This window comes from Dama dama, chromosome 29 (genome assembly GCF_033118175.1).
Source record: "Dama dama isolate Ldn47 chromosome 29, ASM3311817v1, whole genome shotgun sequence".
Classification (NCBI taxonomy): Eukaryota; Metazoa; Chordata; class Mammalia; order Artiodactyla; family Cervidae; genus Dama; species Dama dama.
The window spans coordinates 10,105,869-10,114,576 of NC_083709.1; the positions used below are offsets into that span (position 1 = coordinate 10,105,869).

Consider the following 8,708-nt stretch of genomic DNA (forward strand, 5'->3'; position numbering starts at 1 on the left):
AGAATAGCCAGGAGAGATAAGAAAGCTTCCTCAGCAATCAATGCAAAGAAATAGAGGAAAACAACAGAATGGGAAAGACTAGAGATCTCGTCAAGAAAATTAGAGTTATCAAGGGGAAACTTCATGCAAAGATGTGTTCGATAAAGGACAGAAATGGTATGGACCTAACAGAAGAAGAAGATATCAAGAAGAGAAGAACTGTACAAAAAAGATCTTCGTGACCCAGATAATCACAATGGTGGGATCCCTCACCTAGAGCCAGACATCCTGGAATGTGAAGTTAAGTGGGCCTTAGAAAGCATCACTACGAACAAAGCTAGTGGATGTGATGGAATTCCAGTTGAGCTACTTCAAATCCTGAAAGATGATGCTGTGAAAGTGCTGCACTCAATATGCCAACAAATTGGGAAAACTCAGCAGTGGCCACAGGACTGGAAAAGGTCAGTTTTCATTCCAATCCCAAAGAAAGGCAATCCCAAAGAATGCTCAAACTACCGCACCATTGCACTCATCTCACACACTAGTAAAGTAATGCTCAAAATTCTCCAAGCCAGGTTACAGCAATACGTGAATCGAGAACTTCCAGATGTTCAGGCTGGTTTTAGAAAAGGCAGAGGAACCAGAAATCAAATTGCCAACATCCGCTGGATCATCAAAAAAGCAAGAGAGGTCCAGAAAAAAACATCTATTTCTGCTTTATTGACTATGCCAAAGCCTTTGACTGTGTGGATCACAATAAACTGTGGAAAATTCTGAAAGAGATGGAATTACAAGACCACCTGACCTGCCTCTTGAGAAACCTGTATGCAAGTCAGGAAGAAACAGTTAGAACTGGACATGGAACAACAGACTGGTTCCAAATAGGAAAAGGAGTACATCAAGGCTGTATATTGTCGCCCTGCTTATTTAACTTATATGCAGAGTACATCATGAGAAACGCTGAGCTGGAAGAAGCACAAACTGGAATCAAGATTGCCAGGAGAAATATCAACAACCTCAGATATGCAGGTCACACCACCCTTATGGCAGAAAGTGAAGGTGAACTAAAAAGCCTCTTGATGAAAGTGAAAGAGGAGAGTAAAAAGTTGGCTTAAAGCTCAACATTCAGAAAACTAAGATCATGGCATCTGGTCCCATCACTTCATGGGAAATAGATGGGGAGACAGTGGAAACAGTGTCAGACTTTATTTTTTTGGACTCCTAAATCACTGCAGATGGTGACTGCAGCCATGAAATTCAAAGACGCTTACTCCTTGGAAGGAAAGTTATGACCAACCTACACAGCATATTAAAAACCAGAGACATTACTTTGCCAACAAAGGTCTGTCTGGTCAAGGCTATGGTTTTTCCAGTGGTCATGTATGGATGTGAGAGTTGGACTATAAAGAAAGCTGAGCGCTGAAAAATTGATGCTTTTGAACTATGGTGTTGGAGAAGACTCTTGAGAGTCCCTTGGACTGCAAGGAGATCCAACCAGTCCATCCTAAAGGAGGTCAGATCTGGGTGTTCATTAGATGGAGTGATGCTGAAGCTGAAACTCCAGTACTTTGGCCACCTCATGCGAAGAGGTGACTCATTGGAAAAGACCCTGATGCTGGGAGGGATTGGGGGCAGGAGCAGAAGGGGACTACAGAGGATGAGATGATTGGATGGCATCACCGACTCGATAGGCATGAGTTTGAGTAAACTCCAGGAGCTGGTGATGGACACGGCGGCCTGGCGTGCTGCGATTCATGGAGTCGTAAAGAGTAAGATAGGACTGAGCGACTGAACTGAACTGAACTGATTCTAAGAACCAGTCACTTATAATTCTGGGAAACTAAGCACACACAATTTTATTATCTAGAACTACAAAAACATATTTATTTACATATGTATACATGTTTTTCTGTGTGTGCCTGTGTACTACTGGAGGACAATATTGCTTTTGTGGACTGAAGTCAATTGGCAACAAAGGATGGGAAAGTCAATAATATGTGCAAAATCTTTCCAAGATTGATAGCCTGATTCAGGGAAAGTGAAAAGTGAATATGTCTTCATCATGCATCTGGATTGTATTAATAGTTATGGAAACTTTGCTGGAAAAGAATATGCAGGGAATAATGGTAGACAATCTTCTCTTTCTTTCCTTTTTGAAAAGCACCTGTATATTTATATATGTACATATAGGTATCATATGTATAATTGTTTCTTGGAAAAGTGTTTTGCTGTATGTAATCTTTATATTGATAAACTGTTTATTTGTGACATGGAAACATTTAAGCTTATTTCACCGTCAGATATTTAGTACAGAGAACATATATGGAAATAGAGTACTACTAATAATAGAATAATTGGATGATATGGAGAATGTGAACATATGGTCTAAGGGTAGAGTTGGGAAAAATATAAATTATGAAATCAACTTTCAGGGAGATGACGCTGAAATTTCAAAGGGAAAATTGTTGAGCTTTGCCATAACAAGCCTTATACACAAAAGATACACATATCTATTTATGTATATTTATATTTTTGTATAGAGCATTTAGATAGATGATAGACACATAGATAAGAAGAGTTTGTGTTGTATGCATGAAATAACAGAGAAGTGAATTTTTCTAGGTGGATTCATTGAACTCATTATATTTAGAATGATTAAGGTTGTCATGTCTGGGTACCACAGTGGCTCAGCAGTAAAGAATCTGCCTGAAATGCAGTAGCGGCAGGAGACGTGGGTTCCACCCTGGGGTTGGGCAGATTACTCGGAGGAGGGCATGGCAACCCACTCCAGTATTCTTGCCTGGAGAATCCCATGGACAGAGGAGGCTGGTGGGCTACAGTCCATGGGATGGCACAATGGGATGCAACTGAAGTGACTTAGCATGCACCCATGCAAGGTTTCCACATATATATTGACGTTGTTGTGCAGCTGCTCAGTTATGTCTGACTCTTTGTGAGCCTGTGGACTGCAGCACGCCAGGCATCCCTGTCCTTTATCATCTCCTGGAGCTTGTTCAAACTTATGGCCATTGAATTGGTGATGTCATCCAACCATCTCGTCCTCTGTCATCCCCTCCTCCTCCTGTCTTCAATCTTTCCTAGCATCAGGGTCTTTTCTAGTGAGTAGGCTCTTTGCATCACGTGGCCAAAGTATTGGAGCTTCAGCATCTGTCCTTCCAATGAATAGTCAGGATTGATTTTGTCTAGGATTGACTGGTTTGATCCCGTTGCAGTCCAAGGGACTCTCAAGAGTCTTCTCCAACACCACAGTTCAAAAGCATCAATTATTCGGCACTCAGCCTAAAATGTGTCTTTGAGGGTCATTATTCTGTGACCACCAACATATTTAACAAAATAGAGTCAATTACTAACTCATTCATATATGAGATTTCCATATTAGAAGTATATGTAAATATTAGCAAACCATTTAATATCCTAGATCAGATAAAAAGAAAGAAGAAGCCTTGAGATAATCTCTGTCTTTTTAAGTGAGATCACATTTAGGATTGTAGGTAAAATCAAATGACTAACAAAGACTATATGCTCTCTTTCAGTGTTATGAGGAATGACAGATGACAATGAAAATCATATTAGGAAAAATAGTTAATGAATTAAAGAATATTTCTAGAAATTTGAAAATCAATTGATGAGAGTCAAGAAAGGAAAGTAGACAGAAGAAAATGTGTTCTATGGAAATTCAGTGTAAAATTACATGTCCCATGTCAGCAAACAGTGGCAGGAGCTGTAAGCCCAGGATAAAAGCAGGTTTTTATTCGTGCAGGCATATCTTGAGAAGCCAAGGTAGAATGAACTCTGACTGAAGGTTTAAGAAGGCAGGGAAGTGTGAACGTTGTTTTAAGATTAATATTATTAACTCCAATTTCAAATTTTAAATGAGTAAATTTCATTCTATTGAAAACTAGATATTGTCAAATACTTCCTTCTCCAAGACTTTTAAAAGTTCCAAAAAGACTTCTTGAATCCATCATAATGTGTTCATTGCTGTGATGTATTAATAATACTAGGCATTATTACTATTTTATAGACAGAGAAATTGATACAAAGAGAACAGTTGAGATGCTTGACAATGCACATATTAAATTAGAAACAAAAATAAGAATATATATAAACAAAAATCAGTTATCTTAATTCCAGGACTGCTACTGTTTCATTTCATTGCAATTTGCTTTTCTAAGAGTTAAGAGATGGAATTGCTATTATTGTTCAGTCTCAAAGTCATGTCCAACTGTTTGTGATCCCATGGATTGTAGTATGCCAGGCTTCTCTGTCCTCCACTATTTCCCAGAATTTGCTCAAGTTCATGTCCATTGAGTCCATGATGCTATTGAAAGGTTGTTGCTGACCCACAAAAAAGATGCCAGACTCCTTGGCCTCTGGAGGAGAAGTCAATCCAAGGCCAGAGACAAGGCTTGATCGCTCAGAGCTTTTGTGCAATAAAGTTTTATTAAAGTATAAAGGGGATAGAGAAAGCTTCTGACACCGGCATCAGAAGGGGGCAGAAAGAGTACCCCCTGCTAGTCTTCAGCTGGATGTTATAAAGTCACTAGCAGTCTGTTAATGAAAGAAAGGACTGTCTTAAAGCTCAGAATGGCACCAGGCCCCTCATCCATAAGATGTATTTTGGGGTAATCTTGGCACCAGATGATTCATCCCGGGCCATAAAACGATTGACTTGAATCTTATAGAAGGGCAGTTCACCATACAAATAGTTTTGTTTACATAGATTAGGGGAACAATGTCTGAGTATAACATACTGTTTTGTCAAGTAGGTTCTGAGCCATTAGGCAGAACTGACTTGAAGACACAGTTTGGGGTAAATGCATAGCACATTAACATAGCTTAAGCCAAACATTTCCATAAGAAAAATGCATTGGTTAACTCAAGGTTTGAGAATAGTTAACTTCAGGTGAAACCAGGTGTCATTATGGCAACACAGTATTTTAAGAGAAACCTCCTTTTAAATTTGTATAGAGAAGGAAAAACATATCGCTAGTTTTGTTTCCTCCTGCCGCTTAAGAGAGATAAAAATGTCTGACACTTGCAGCCTATTTCCTCCATTTGGAGACCCCTGGCCTTCCTGCCTGTTACCCTCTCATTATCTAACCATCTCATCCACTGCCACCTCCTTTTCCATTTGCCTTCAATCTTTCCCAGCATCAGGGTCTTTTCCAAAGAGTTGGTTCTCTGCATCAGGTGACCAGAGTATTGGAGTTTCAACTTTAGGATCTGTCCTTCCAATGAATATTCAGGGTTGATTTCCTTTCAGACTGACTAATAGTTTGATCTCTTTGCATCCTAAAGACTCTCAAGAGTCTTCTTTAGCATCACAGTTTGAAAGCAAAGGGAAAGAATAGCACCCCCACAACTATTATATCTTCACTCTCATTATCACATCAGTAATGCATTTACTTTTTGACATATACAAAAAAAAATAGATGAAGTAGATTAAGATATTCACACCCATGTGTGCCATGTGTGTGTGTGTGTTCCTGTCACTCAGTCATATCCAACTTCTGCTACCCCATGAGGCTATAGCCCACTGGCTCCTCTGTCCTTGGAATTTTTCAAGCAAGAGTATCAGAGTTCGTTGTCACTTCCTTCTCCAGGGGATCTTCCAGACCCAGGAATCGAAACTGCATCTCCTGCTTTGGCAGGCAAATTCTATACCACCGTGCCACCTAAGAAGGCCCACAAGCCCTAGAAAATAAAAATCCAAATTTATAAACCAAATGTTATAATTAAACTGTTAACTCCTGTAAAGAGAAATTAATCTGAAGGAACAAAATCTACAAAGGTAATTAAACCTATAATCTTTAAACTGGTAAAGATTAGTTATTTTTATACTAACTTAAATATGGCTTGCAGGCAAGCAGTGTTAGGCATTTGTTGGAATATATTACTATTTGTGATATTAAGTAATTGTGTGTGAATCTTTGCTTTAACTTTTCTTTTTCTCCAAGTTTATAATGTGTTCCTTGATATTAAGATATTAAGTGTAAAAAATAGGCCATAGATGTTTTTTTCAATGCAACTTTGTTAATTCAAGTAAGCTCTAACAAAGATTCTAGGCAGGAAATGGATTTTGTAAATTGGTATGAAGCACAGTAATGATACATTGAAAGCAGGATGACAGAGCTGTGTCAGATGTTTGATATTCGATTTTCATCTACCTCTGGTTACACATGGAACCATTTTCTCAATTTATACTGAGAAAATGGGTGCAATGAAAGGTTTCCATTCTTTTTTAAATGATTGTTCACAATTAAGTATATGATCTATAATTCAGTACTATGTTCATTCCTCATCATGTATCTAATGAGAATCTACATGAAAAATTAATGTGTCACAATTACAAACGGCAGTAGCAGCATATTTGCAAGTAATTTACCAGTTGAGGAAGCAAAGTATTTTTTTTTCTACACATTTTAAGCAAAATTCTAGTGGTTTAAATTATCTGAAAAGTTTAGAGGTGCATGCTAAGAGCTTCAGTCATCTTCGACCCCGTGGACTGTAGTCCACCAGGCTCCTCTGTCCATGGGATTCTCCAGGCAAGAATACCGGAGTGAGTTGTCATTTCCTTCTCCAGGGGATCTTCCCCACCCAGGCATGGAACCCTGGGTCTCTTATGTCTCCTGCATTGTCAGGTGGGTTGTTTACTACTATTTCCACCTGGGAAATCCTATTTTAGAGGTGGGTAAATTTTAAATGGCTATGAAAAAGTGGATTTGTCTTAAAAAATAAAACACAATTACTTTACTTCTTTAAAATGTAGTCACAACTGACTTCAGGCAGGAGACCCAAAAAATGTAATAATTGTAAATGATGACATAATAATTGGGAATAATTACACAAAGTCCTTACTGTCAGTAAGGGCTTCCCTCATAGCTCAGTTTGTAAAGAAACTGCCTGCAATGCAGGAGACCTGGGTTTGATTCCTGGGTCGGGAAGATCCCCTGGAGAAGGAAATGGCAACCCATTCTAGTATTCTTGCCTGGAGAATCCCATGGGCAGAGGAGCCTGACAGGCTACCATCCATGGTCTCGCAAGTCGGATAAGACTTAGCGAGTAAAGCACCACCAATACACTATCAGTAAACATAGGAAGAGTGAAATTAAATCATATTTCTGTGAGCCCTATGAGACAAATATTAAAAAGTGACCTTTCACATGTTTGCAGTGTTTTCTTAAGTAATAACTTTTTCAAAGCTGCAATCACATCCTTATTCCTAAGACTGTATATCAAGGTGTTAAACACTGGCGTCACAGCAGTGTAGGAACCAGAGAGCATTTTGTCATTCCTGAGGAATGATTTGATTTGGGGTGTAAATAGGCAATAGTCACGGAGTCAAAGAATAAAAGCACAACCGTGAGAAGGGAAGAGCAGGTGGAGAAGGCTTCGGACCGGCCTGTGGCTGAGCGCAGCTTTCAGATGGCAGAAATGATTTTGACATCAGAGCCCAGTATCAGGAGGAAAGGAATCCTGGCAAACAGCACGGCAACAGCATAGACACACACTTCATTAAGCGCAGGGTCCCCACAGGCCAGGGTGATCACGGGACGTCACAGAAGAAGCGCTCGATCTGGTGTGAAGCACAGAAGGGCAGTGAGGACAGCCGGCATGTCTGTGCTGTCGGGACTGGAATGCCCCACCCGGGCGCCAGCAGCCGACTGCAGGCCGGTCCTGTGGGTCCTGAGCAGACGGCGGTGCGGAGGCTGCACGTGGACGTGCCGGGCACAGGCCTCGCCCCCAGGAGGAGCGCTCCCGGGGCCGGGAGCAAGGAAGAAGCGCGTCTGATGGCGCAGCTCAGCGAAGAAAAGCTGCTTCTGTCTTGGGTCCAAAGGTTCACTAGCATCCTAGGGAGAGTGACAGATACTTAACAGATTTCCAGTGACGAGAAATTTGCAAGGAAAAAATACATAGGTGTCTGGAGCACAGAGTCTACCCTCGTGATTATTAATATAAGACCATTTCCTGCTAAGTTGAATAGGTAGATGAGAAAGAAAGTTCCAAATAGAAGGTTTTTCTGGAAGTTTGGAAGATCCGAAAATCCCAGAAGAACAAATGCCATGACTGAAGAGAAATTGCCTTATGTTGTTTGGGCTCCTGGAAGCATCTGCAAAAATTTAAAAAAAAAAAAAAAAGTAAAGTCGTCTATCTCTCTGAGTCGCAGTTTGCCAAGTGATAAAATGTGTACACTGCACTTTCAAAGCTCACTAATTTGAGTCCTAGGAAAGCATCTAAATTTGATATTAATCCGTGGTTTAAAGAAGTTCATTCTTTCACAAAAAATAATACAACAGAAAAGAGTAATATCAGATATTAGGTCTGCTGAGAGATGGCTGTATTTTCTTGTTACTGATAATGAAATAATTGATGCTGCGTTTCGTTATTCAGCTTTGTGAGAGGAATGTACAGCAAGAAATCTGACAATTTTATTTCTAATCACCTTTCAATCAATTTTCCTTTCTCATATTATTTCTTTTAAATTAATTGCATTTCTTTATATTGTGATTTAAGCTATCCAAATATTTTTGAGACATCATGCAACTATAAGTAGAATATAAGTCAGAAAAAGTGATTTGGGGGATGATGCTTGTGATTATTTTGTGTTATAATAGTTGGTATTGCCAGTTTACTTCAATTGAAAGTCATAAAAGAACTCAGCCAAAGAGGTTTTTCAGTTCAGTTCAGTCGCTAAGTCGTGTCCG

General features: G+C 39.6%; 1 pseudogene; it reads right to left on the reverse strand.

Annotated features, from left to right (window-relative positions):
* Nucleotides 1-7,116: 7,116 nt before the first annotated feature.
* LOC133048435 (olfactory receptor 10AG1-like) lies at nt 7,117-8,068 on the reverse strand (annotated as a pseudogene).
* Nucleotides 8,069-8,708: the final 640 nt, after the last annotated feature.